The sequence below is a fragment of the Anopheles gambiae genome, chromosome 2, assembly GCF_943734735.2.
Source record: "Anopheles gambiae chromosome 2, idAnoGambNW_F1_1, whole genome shotgun sequence".
NCBI lineage: Eukaryota > Metazoa > Arthropoda > Insecta > Diptera > Culicidae > Anopheles > Anopheles gambiae.
In genome coordinates, this window is record NC_064601.1 from 64,218,233 (window position 1) to 64,230,888 (window position 12,656).

General features: G+C 36.7%; 2 pseudogenes; both read left to right on the plus strand.

Annotated features, from left to right (window-relative positions):
• The first annotated feature begins 2,025 nt into the window (after positions 1-2,025).
• LOC133395100 (uncharacterized) lies at positions 2,026-7,714 on the plus strand (annotated as a pseudogene).
• Positions 7,011-12,121, plus strand: LOC133392210 (uncharacterized; annotated as a pseudogene).
• The last annotated feature ends 535 nt before the right edge of the window (positions 12,122-12,656 follow it).

Sequence of the window (12,656 nt, forward strand, 5' to 3'; positions counted from 1 at the left end):
CGATTTTAAATACCAAGCACTGTATGCAACAGTTTACTGTAAACAAATGTTGCCATAAGTTGAGAGATAAAATATCTTTCCATTATGTAGGAGGTTAGGTAACTGTTGAAATCGAATCTACACCGTCCATTGGGTTGCAAGGCTCAACGAGAAGTGTCGGGTATTATTAGACATTACTTTCTTTACAGTTCTACCCTATAATATAATATGCTATACAGCAATTATCCGTAGTACGTGGTTCCTCTAAATTTGAAGCCTCCATGTGTTTTTTTTGAAAATATTTTAATGTTTTAAAATATTGTATGCTCTTTTTAAATTTCACGAATGTTCAAAAGGCATGATGCATCGAATTTGTGCAAAAGATGCCTGTTTTACAAAATATTTGGTTTGACAAAATAAAAATATTCAATTCAGTACTCTGTTTCGATATTTTTCGACCCTCGAACCAGTAGTATAATCTATTTGTCCATAGGAATTCGCTATACGCGAAAACTCGAAATACGCTATTGTGCTCGGTCCCGTACGATAGCGTATATCGTATAATGACAGTATTTTAAAACCGCTATAATCTTAAATCTACAATAATGAATATAAAACTTTCCTCCTCTTTGGAAATAATAGATCCAGTCTTTGAGGCGCTGGCCCGGACTTAGCAACCAGCTGGCCCGGAAAACTTAGTTATTCACTAAAAAACTAAAACAATTAATTTTTGCTTTGTTACTTGGGATAATGGTACCTTTTACGAGACCCCAACAGATAGCACGGAATATTTACGAAGATTAATAAGACTAATGAAAACGCCTCAAAGACTGGATCTATTATTTCCTAAGAGGAGGAAAGTTTTATATTCATTATTGTAGATTTAAGATATAAGATATTTTTGTAAATTATAAAATTGCGGGTTGACCCTATCGCTCATTTCGAATGATCCAAATGTTATCTCTATTTTTTATCTGATTTCCCAAGAACATTTTAAATCTTATCATAGTTTGAACGATGCTGTTACGACTATTTCATTAAGTCTTTCTTTTTCATTTCAATGTCTTGTAATATTGGATCATTAGAACTAAAAAAATACTTAATTTTGACTTAAATACTGAAAGTTAAGACTGCTAGTTAAAACCATTTATAGACCTTTAAGATTTGAAGCGCAAATAAAATATCAAAATTAAAGCTTGTTGCTATGGTTATATTCTTGGGACGATAATGAAGTCATGATAATGAAATAATATTGTTTAAGATTGATTTTCAAATGTTGTCTTGATATTTTTATCATGAAATCGCCTGCGTATGAGCAGAAATCGATGCGAAGAAAATTTCACTGTTGAAATACGTTTTAATAATTTGAAATATATCAAAGTGTCTCAATTGTTGACGACGAAACCCGGGGCAGGCTACGCGAAGGAAAGGTCTTCAGAGTCCTAAACTCCAACCGAAAACAGGTTTATAGAAAATATGGGTTTCTGCCCAAAAGGAGTTATTATAACAAATTGTGCATTAAACATCTCGCAAGTGCTCACGTTTTATGGAAATCTATGCTGCGAAAGTGGCGCAATTGATACAATTACTTTTCGGATGGGGCAGAGTGACCCGGATGAGACCTAAAGCAAGTCCTAGGGAATTTAAAAGAAAATCAAGACGTTCTTCGTTAAGGTTCTCTATTAAATCTGCCTTCCCATAATTGGAGTTGGTTTTATTTATTTATTTACTCAAAGATGTTATTGGTTTCGTACATTTGTTTTTGGAATCTGTTTTTGTCTCAATTAAAGGTTATTGATTGGTGGTGCAATTTATGCATTACTAGCTGGCCCGTAAATCTTAGTTATTCAAAAAAAAAAACTAAAATATTTCATCTTTGCTTTTTCTCTTGGGATAATTGTATCCTTACAGTATCCGATTTTCAAGTATAAACAGCCTGACACCTTATACCAAGTGTCAAAGTGCTGTGTACAACAACAACAATCCTGTCCTATGTATGGGAGTTGTAAAATTGTAATTAAATTAAGCTTAATGTTACATCTGAATATGTTGTAAGTCTTAATACCTATTCTCATACCACCATAAGGTGTGTGCAAAGATTCGTAGGAAATGATCCAGCCGTTTCGGAGGTAGCTGGCAACAAACACCGTGACACGAGATTTTTATTTATATAGATATCGGAGTGAAGTGATGGTGATGGCCATTATGTGCCTATGCTGCGCTTTTAGTGTTTGGCGAAAGGGTTTCGCCTGTTCTTGCTACAGAACAGATGTGTTCTACAATCTTTGCCTACCCTGCGCTTTTAAGGTAATCAGTTGCTATGCGTTCTCGATTCACTTAGTAGCTTGCTGCAGTAACGCCTGATTTGCGTTTAATAAGAACGGTCTGGCATGAACTTTTCTTGGCTCACGCTCATCGTTGTTTTCAAGCATCAGGCCGTTTCCAAAAAAAAATATGTTTATTTAGGCCAGCGATCTTGTCGATCGCTCATACGATAAGTTACAATTTAAATCTCTTTAAACTAAGCCGTTGCAAATGCAATATTCGTTAAATTGCATATCGTATCAAACCTAACCGTTGCTTAAACAATATTTTAAAAATGCAGATTTATTTTAAACGCACACAATTCGCATCAAAGGCTATTTAAAGGACGTGTCATAATGATCATGATATGGAAAGCCTGGAAAGATATTGGAAATGTTTAAATAAAACAATAATAATGGCACATATTGTACATCATCTTTTGTGTAAAGCAATGTTATGCAGAATATGGCAAAAAAATTTTTTTAACTTTTTGGCATTATTTCGTTATGGGTTTGTGCATTTTCTTAAAATGGTGGGACTGTAAAAGGATTAAACATACATTGAACAAGGGTCTTGCAGTTTAACATAATAAAACTAGTGTTATTTCGTAAATACATTGTATGATTCACTATTTTTTGGACATATTTAAGGAGAGCAATACACATTCTTTTACAGTCAACTCTCTTTTATTTGAGAGCCGATGGGACTTCGAAATAAGAGCGATTTTTAGAATTAGAGAGAGAGATTAGAGGGAGAACACTGTATTTTACGTAAAAATTTTCACATTCCCGTATTATCTACATAACCAATCAACAATTTGATTGAAATTAGATCAGGTTGTAATGGGGGTCGAGAAGAAACCGCGTATCGCGAGTTTCCGAAGTCGAACCACGCAGTATCCAGTCAAAATAGAGTAAATGTTCGTGTAATGTTTCGATTATTTTATTCAAATTCATTGCCTTTTGACCATATTTACGTATTTTTAAGTGTTTTTTTACGATAGTGCCATTATAGGTACACCAAACAGACATGTTTCTATAGTGGTCTTAGTTGTAAAATCAATAAAAACAGGTAATTTTAGATTTTTTTCAACGACATTTTCGACATATCGAACTGTTTTCATTAAAATAAGCAACATAAATGAGTTTTATGTAAGTAATTTACCAAACAAAGGCCAAAATTCGCTATCTGGCTGAGTTAAAAATCAACTTCAAATCAAGCAAACTTTTCTGGGTGTGGGTTGGCGACAGGTTCATACATTTTTACGATCAAATTACGAAAGAAATCAATCTAAAGGCAGTAATCTTTGCTATTTACATGAAAACAGCTTCAAAACTAAGTTACATTGATATTATACACTGTTTTGAGGCATCTTTGTTTACCATCACCATAGGAACACAATACGACGACTACCATACCTACCACCATTATAAGTACAAGGGAGCAGTCACAAAATATGTATTTATTCGTAAATTTGATGTGTTTCATGATAAAAATAGTTGTGATTGCGAAGATAATACATATTCCAACTGTTGTAATCCATTAAAATACATCTGTACCACTACAAATTGCACCACTATTGGTACATTTACCCTAACTAAATTATTTGAGTTGATATTGAATCCGCTGTCGCCTTCTTGGGTTACTCCCCATCGAAGAAAGACATTCCCACATCCGTGCAAGTTTCATCTCAGCTCTCCTGTTAAATGAACTTGACGTCCCATCCTTCTTATCCGCCATTCCTCTCAATGCACCCTCTTGTCGCCTTCGTGACAGACCTCCCCTATCCATCCCATCCCGCCAGACCCGCTACAGTTCGAATGATCCCAATTGACATTTTCGAGTTCTAAAATCGGGGTTTTGAGCTATTTCCCTTAAACAGGCACCTTAAACTTCCCTTTACCTGCACCAGGTTAAGATACCTTTATAACAAGCCTCTTAAAATCGAGAGTGAAGTGTATTTTTCGATGCTTTTTTTTCTATCATTTGAGAAATAACGTTTCGAATGCTTATTACTGGTCGTATAGTTTATTTTATATAAAAAAATCATCGAATTTTCACCAAATAACGCCGTACGAAATGTACCTTATTTTTTCGCCAAATATTGAAGCAAATTACTCTAAAACGAATTGGACGCCATCTTGATCCAATAGAAGAAGGTCATTCGCACGCACAAACGAAATTTTGATACTTTCTACACGGTTTATCACACACAAAATCACACTTTTACAATCATGCTAATCACAAATCATCATGGTTAAAAATTTAGAACAAATCACTTGGGATCCTTTTCTCCGAGCTCTATCGGCTTTCAACAACTTATATAACTTATTTGATTTCGATGTCCCAGTGTCCTGTTTCCGTTCAGCGTTATATATAGCTTTTATTTTGCCTTGTATTATAGATTCCTTCCTTATCTATCATGTAGCCGCAGTTCTCAATCTTGTCCTCTGAAATTTTGCATATTTTTTTATTTGTTAGCATATTGTGATGATTAAATCGTTTGATTACTTGTCGCGTAATCTTTGTAGGGGAAGGTAGGTAAAGACGGACACGTTAAGGGAAATGGTAAAAATCTAGGGATATATAAGTGCAACGGCCATGAGAAGGTGTATATATTATCTTACACTCCTGTTTTATCAGAAAATGTGTTGAAACTTTTAAGTTTCCATCGATTTTTGCGTTTTTTATGTATGAAAAACATGATTTTTTTCGTGCGGTTTTGAAATGTTCGGGTAAGACGGACACCTGATATGGGAAAGATGGATACCATGAAGGGTAAGATGGACACCTGTAGAAAACGTTGGAAAGCGAAGAGGTTTACAGTATTTTAACAAATTCTATCGCTTTCCACGTCCTGGTACGTTTATAAACCAATTCTTGGCCTATTGCAACGACGATTCATTCAGCCGTGGTTTTAGGAATTGTAAGCACCGCTTCTAATAGAACGTAGAATGCAGAATCTAAGGCATCTTTTTTAATATCGCGCACTAGCAGTGGAGGTTGCACCAGCTCACAGAACAACAATTTAAAACTTCGCTTTAGGAAATTATTCCGCGAAAAGACCACGACTCCAGTATTTTTTTGAGGAACTCGTTAATAGTTAAAGCCATTTTCCACCATGTCAAAATTCAACATTTGATATCGTAATCTCACAGAATTTATCATCTATTCCTGAACGATGTCGTATCAATGCCTCATCTTTTCGTCTGAAGCGCCTTATCAGCTACTATTTCGACCGGTGTTTCATTTCTCGCTTATTTCAATACTTTCTCTAGTTGCCGATTGGTTTATAACTTTGGAATACCCGTATTTAAGGTATTTGAAGAAATCTATACATCACCAATTGCAGGGCTGTTACAGCTAGCGCAGATTTTGCGTTTCCCGCGGATTTCGCGCGTTTTTACTCTTCATCGGCGCGGATTTTGCGGAAATAACAAAAATTATGTTCAAAATCGTCATTATTTGTTTAAAAAAACTCGAGAAGGTTTCCGAGACGGAGGTATTCTCGAAAAAGAGGTTATTTGGACCATACACGCAGTAATAAAGAATGAATCGTTCAACACCGCTGAAAAAGACACCAAGGTGTTACGTGCGATAGCGCCAAATGATTTGAAGGGTTTCAGTTTATATCGGCAGAAAATGACCGATATGGTCAATTACGCTATCGGATCATTCTTCAGGGACCTTTTCTTGAAGGATGTACGGGGAGAGTATTATTCGCTGTTGTTCGATGAGACCGAAGGAAACAACAGACTCAAGGAAATGGAAGTTACGGTGAAATATTTTTCGAGCCACCTGACGAAGCTGATGTTCTTCCATCTGAATTCCGCTTTTCTCGGTAAAGCAACAGCTGATATTCTTCTGGGCAAAATTCTCGAAGGACTGGAAGCTGCTAAACTCCCTTTAGACCACTTTGATGATAAGCAGGGATAGCCCAAAAAGTCAACCAAAGCCTTGAGCGCAAAATGAACAGCAAGTTGGTTCGAAAAAGAGGATTCCAGCTAGTTGACACAGGATCATGCCCAGCCCATATCATACACAATGCTGTTAAGTATGCCTTGAAAGAGTTTGGTGGTTTGAGGTGTCTGAGTTGGCGAAGGTAGTTTAATACTATTTTAATGTACCATCCAAGTGGGAAGAATTCGAAAAAAGTTGCAAGGAAAAACCAAAAAAGTTCGTAAAATTTGTTGAAACACGTTGGGTAATGTTAGGCAATGCAGCGCAGGTCCTACTAGCGAACATAGACGAACTTTTTGCATTGAAAGCCAAATTGACTCACTCGGAAAGGAAAAAAAATAGTTATCATGAAGAGGTTATTGTTAGGATACTGTCTATAAAAGGTATCAAGTCCGTAATTGAGTTAAATAAATTAAATTAAATTAAGGAAAAGTTAATTAAATGTCTGGAAACCAATGATTTCGTACTTTTTCAAATTTACGAATATATAAAATATTTTATGTCGTGTTAGTTAACAAACATTTATGAAGTCGAAAAGCTAGAGACTGTTTTTGAAACTAAACATTTGGACTTAGGCTTCTTCTTCTTCTTCTTCTTCTTCTTTGGCTCAACAAGCGATGTCGGTCAAGGCCTGCCTGTACCACTTGTGGGCTTGGCTTTCAGTGACTAATTGATTTCCCCCCATAGCAGGATAGTCAGTCCTACGTATGGCGGCACGGTCTATTTGGGGATGGAACCCATGACGGGCATGTTGTTAAGTCGTACGAGTTGACGACTGTACTACGAGACCGGCTAACTTAGGCAGTGGATTAAAAAAAGTTGACGAGATAATTTTGCCCAGTCGTTTATCTAAGTATGAGACAAATGAACAGGTCATAACCACTGTTAAAAAAGGTATGAAAAAGTATGTGGTAAAATTAATAACATATTTGCTTGAGAATAACATTCCCCACAAATTTTATTACCATCTCGTCTCATACATGAAACCTACAAAGGTTTTCTCCATTAAAGCAGAGGAAAAAATGTTGAAACTAGCTGAAATGGTCGACTCGACAAAGTTAGTGTTTTTGAAGAAATTGTGGTACTAACAAATTTGAAGCATTTCCTTCCACCTTATAATGATAGTTTGGAGTTTTATGCTGTTCTTTTTCGGCAGCATAATTTCATTGAACTCAAAAAACTGTTCCAAATTGTCATCACCATTTCCCATTCCATTGCTGAGGCTGAACGACGCTTCTCGTCTTCCAAATTGGTGATGACAGTAAAAAGCTCATGTATGTTAGAACCATGTATGTTCGAAAAAACATAATCAATGGATTGCAATTTTTCAAATATGATATAGAAAAGTTTATTCCATCAAAGAATTATTATTAAAATCAAAACTGGCTAGGCAGACACACAACGAAAAAATTGAAAAAGAAAAACAAGAAAAGAAGAATGCAGATTTAGGATTGAGCAGCAAGAAAAAGGAGTTGAAGAACAGAACAATGTAGTTCCCTGATTCAACAAAAAAATCCCTGATTCAATAATTATATGTGTTGCTTTCGTATAAGCGCGGAGTTTAAGTTTCGGCGCGGATTTCAAAAGCCTGGCGCGGATTTCGCGGTTTTTAAATTGAGACTTCTGTAACGGCCAAGCTACACGTACCGGACGACATCGGACGATGCCATAAAACGTAGGACCGCAGACAAGAGATTCGCGTCGGGCCGGGCCGTGTCGGATCACAGCGGGCCGATTTTGTATGAGATTTGACAGTTGGCGTTAACGGATTTATGGCATCGTCCGATGTCGTCCGGTACGTGTAGCTTGGCCATAACAGCCCTGCAATTGATATAAGAAATAAAATAAAATAAAATGAACAAATTTGGTGTCCATCTTTCCCTACGACTAAGTGTCCGTCTTTCCCGCTTTGGTGTCAGGATGTTTAAACCACCTGAAAACAATATTTAGTATTGCTTTCGCCAGTTTTTTCATTAATGATCACGACTCATCACGACTCAACTCATTCATGAAATAAAACTTCCGGAAATATAAACAATACAAGTTGTAGAGCTTAAGATCCGTAGTAGTCAAATTAGATCCACAAGGGTGCACATGATTGAAAATTTATTTTTTTCGTGTATTTAAACAATTTTGCATATATTATGCCAAAAATGTTCTCAAATGTATTGTTTTACTTTAAGTTATGATGCTGCATTGTTGATTTTTTGAAAAATTACCATTTTGATTCATATATGAGAAGTGTCCATCTTCCCCACAGTGTCCGTTTTCACCTACCTTCCCCTAAATGTTCCGTATCATTTGGTGTAGTTATTTTTCCATCACCTAAGAATACTGTAATCCCTGGTATGCCTTAAAGAATTGAAGCTAATCTTTTAAATATGACTGGAGCAGAGACAAAACCCCATGCATAACCCTAGTGAGATGATTAAGTCCCACGTGAGTATTTTACGTTAGTAAGTGTTAATCTTTCTCCCTGATTTTCATTTTTGAGTATGCATGGGCAATCGTTGTCGGTCAAGACTGGTGGGCTACCACTAGTGGGCTTGGTTTTCAGTGACTTTTTGATTACCCATAGCATAGCACTTACTACCCTACACGTCTGGGGTCACGGTCCATTCGGGGTTTGAACCCATAACGGGCATGTTATTAATTCATACGAGATGACACCTTTACCACTAGACCGGCATCAATTAATATTTCATTGTTAATTGTTAGCTTGTAATCTCCACACAATCTTATTTTGTTACCCGGTTTCCTAACTGGTACTATTGAGGTCGCCCATTAGTTTTTCTCTACCTTCACTAGTATGCTTATTGCTCCAATTATGAACAATCGTAGTTTCTTTATGCCCGCCTTTGTATTAATTTTCGCTTCATCAATTCCTACGACTGAACTTTTTCCTCCGCAAGAGCTTATCAGTTTTACGTCCGTTTGTACGAGCTTAATTTTTTAAGATATTTCGCTTTATCATGGTCGTTAATTAATATAACAGGCGAACGACTGTCTACCTAAAACTTAACATGTAATTTTCCAATCTGATTTTTTTTGCTATCTTTTACATTATCTACTTGCAGAATATTTTTTATGAATTTGATTCCCGTTAAGCATTACGAGGGTTGTTATGTTTATGTTATTTTAAATAATTTTTATGTTTCATTCATAAATTATGTTTTTTTTTGCGGTGTTATTCGTCGAAAAGGTCAATATTGCAATTTTTGTGGATTTTTCAAAAAAGGCAAAATTAGGTTTTTAGTATGATACATATCGCACTTTTATAACTGCTATAATTATAACTGCTAAAGTTATTGCCGAAAAAATTGCCTAGGCTCTCGCAAGCTATTAAATGTGAGGGCGCTGGGGATGTAAACTTGTATGGCATGCGAGCCCTCGCGCACTCGCAAATCACTGTGAATAGCATGGCGGGTCAGCTGTTTCCTGAGTATCCTAATCCTTAAGTTGTTCCACGAGGTCCATCCTTCTCACTCTTTGGGCTAAAATTTATACACCGTCGTTAACTGTTTTCAATGAGAATGCGATTTGCTTTTTGCTTTACCAAATGTTAAATCTTCTTCAGTTATTGGCCTCGCATGGATCATTTTATTAGGTAAACCGAACACAAATTGGTTTCGCAAAACCTTTCTGCAAATATTCACCATACGCACAGTTTTCAGTTTCACGTTGTAACGGTGCCACGAACTCGGTGAATCTTTCTTCTTCCTTTTGTGTACGTTATCGGAACTTCCTCTACCATTTCCAATGGTTTTGGGTCGAAATGATCGTAAAACGCGCTGACGATTTGGTCGTACGTTTTCGCCTTCGGTTCATCCAGCGAGAGTAAGCCACACACAAATGTTGTACGTCTCACTGCCCATGTAATGCAGGATCGTCTACTCGTCGTCAGTATGTCCGCTTTCTCCACTTTTAATACTTTGGTAGCACTAGCGAAACGCTCCACCCATTTTTTCCAAGTTGTCTTCTTGTGCACAAACCGTGCGATATTGAATGTTGCAATTGTCGAATCGTTTTTTTCATTCGTGGCGACTATGGGCTTCGAACGACGAGATCCGTTCGCCCCGGTTGTCAGAAGGCGCTCACTTGGCGCTCAGTTTTAAAATAACGTACCATTGAGAGACCGTAAGAAGCGCGTGAAAGAATGAATTCTACCTGCCGGGGTCGAACGTTCCCGTTTGTATGGGGAGAAATGCGCGAGGTTTTGCGCTGCAGATTTGGAACGAATGTTTTTTTCAATGTAACGTTTTGCTTTAAACTAGTTAATTTGGCCCGGTTGCAGAATTTCGCAACAGAACCTTAAACGTGTATACCGACTACAGGGCACATTTAAAGGTTTTCATGCACATGTAGATAAACAATTCAGTTCTCTTTTGATATCTTTTTATTAATACTCTATATGACCGTGTTGCTATCTTGGTACAGGTATGTATTTATCCAATGCTTATCCACGTTCATAGCCCATACATATTTTTGTTTTATCTACAATATGTGGTAAATATCACTGTTTCCATTACATTAGCAATCATGGTCCACTTTCTTTCTCAGTATGTTTGACTATCGGCTGGACTCGTGGTACAGTCGTCAACTTGTACGACTCTACAACATGCCAATCATGGGTCTAAGTTCCAAATAGACCATACGTATGACTAACTATTCTCCTGCTATGGGTTATCAAAATGTTTATGAAAACCAAGTCCCACTGTGGTGCAGGCAGGCCTTGACCGAAAACGGTTGTTGTGGCAAAGAAGATGTGTGACTATTCCGCTATCATTGACCATTTTTACAACCACATACGACAGACAAAAATTTAATTTAGTCGTTATTTTTTTGTAGATACTTTGAGCTGTGATTGGCTATATTCGTCTCTTTTATTAATTTAATCTTGGGGCGGTCCCGTGGTCGTCAACTCGAACAACTCAATAACATGCCCGTCATGGGTTCAAACCCAGAATGGACCGTCCCCCGTAGCAAGGATTGACTATCCGGCTACGTGGTAATGAATAAAGTCTCGAAAGCTTGTAGAGGTTGGCATGTCGTCCTAAATCGTAAGTCGTAAGCCAAATAGAAGAATAATTTATTCTTTAACTAAAATTTAACAATCTTCTTTGCAAGCCATTTGCGGCTTGCAAATTACCTTATACCGGTTAGTTTCGGTTTACTTAAGCTATCCGTTGATTTTATTGTCTGTTACACTTGTGGGTTTGGTTAGAGTTGTTAATTAAAGTTAATAATATATTAGGATTATATTAATATTATTAATTATAGAGAGTTATTAATAATAGGAATTTTAAAAGTTTACACTGGGAATCGCTGTCTGGAGAGAAGATGGTGTCTATGCAGTGGTCCAATTTGCAGGTGATGCGTTCTGCTGTATAACCATGGCATTCGGTTGAGATGTGACGGATGTTAATGTCGACGCCACAGAAAATTAAGTCGTTCTGAACTTATGGAATAGCTACTATTGAATGTCATGACATGTTCATATGATATATGGGTCCGAGTCACCCATCCACACGCCTCACTTTCACGGCTTATTATTGACCCGTGCCCCACCTCCTGCAAGACTATTTGTGTACCAAGCAACCATGGATATTCAGGAGTGCTAAATGCTAATAAAAACAATTAAATTAACTTCATTTAACTTTGTAGCTTCATCATGTGCTCATATAAAAAAGAACCCCAGACCCAGGAATGTCCTTATTCCGTGTAGATTATTATCCCGTTACTTTTCCCAATAGGAGTTGCATTTCATTTCAGTTTTATAGTGCAGTTTAGTTGTATTGCCACTGCTGAACCATACAATTATTGTTCCCGCAAGATATACTTTCAAAGGATGAATAAATATTAAAATTCAATTATTCAATTTTTGTTTTTTTTTTCAAATGTTTAACACAACTCGTACTGAGCCTTATTCAACAATCTGCGTATGGAGGCTTGATCCATGGGAAATATGAACCTGTTATATACATGTTTTAAAGTTGTTCATTTAGTCCTAGTTATGCATCTCCGATTGTTTCACTATATTGCATTGTATCACGCATTTTTGAGTTAATGTACAATGCACTTGGACGATGGTTCGAAGCAAGTCTTTTTATTTAAACGTTTTGAACTACACCATAAAATATTACTACGCATGATAAAATGGATGGAACGGGGTAGAAACTCTACCACAGAATTATTTAGAATCCCTGGGAATAATTTGATTATTATTGATACACTTTCAACACGTGTGTAGAAGAAAACAATGATGTCTTTTGATTTGAATGCCTGAATGATTCAATCACTATACCATTGCTTGATACCTCGGAGAGTGGAAACACCGCAAAGAAATAAAAATCATCCAAGCACCCATAGTTGGTTAGCAAAACCGTTCTATAGTGAGTAACTTTTTCGCACAG